Source organism: Theobroma umbraticum, unplaced genomic scaffold (assembly GCF_002168275.2).
Source record: "Theobroma umbraticum cultivar Fairchild unplaced genomic scaffold, ASM216827v3 scaffold_20.0, whole genome shotgun sequence".
Taxonomy (NCBI): Eukaryota; Viridiplantae; Streptophyta; class Magnoliopsida; order Malvales; family Malvaceae; genus Theobroma; species Theobroma umbraticum.
The window spans coordinates 6,132,000-6,132,268 of record NW_018397266.1 but is presented as its reverse complement, the minus strand read 5'-3'; the positions used below and the strand labels follow the sequence as shown (position 1 = coordinate 6,132,268).

Genomic DNA, 269 nt, shown 5'->3' with positions numbered 1-269 from the left:
GTTCCTTTCTTGGCATCCAATTCTGTTCATAAAACAGAATAATTTTAGCCGTCCGATTATGGCACTCATTCATCACGAAACATCAATCTCTTTGCTTAGCCCTAAGACTCAGTGTGCGACAAGGCCATTATATTTTCTTAAAAATATTAACCCATATTTATAAACTTTTTAAAATTTTTATTTTTATAAATTTTTCAACATCCATTACCTGTATGATATTTTTTAAAAACAGTTGACATGCTATTTTTATAATATTTTTTAAAAATAGT

General features: G+C 27.1%; 1 protein-coding gene across 1 annotated transcript in view; it reads right to left on the bottom strand.

Moving 5' to 3' along the window:
• The window catches only part of LOC110423502 (Putative thiol-disulfide oxidoreductase DCC), a 5,916-nt gene that overhangs the window by 1,715 nt on the left and 3,932 nt on the right, over window positions 1–269 (bottom strand). The gene's annotated exons all lie outside the window — the stretch shown is intronic.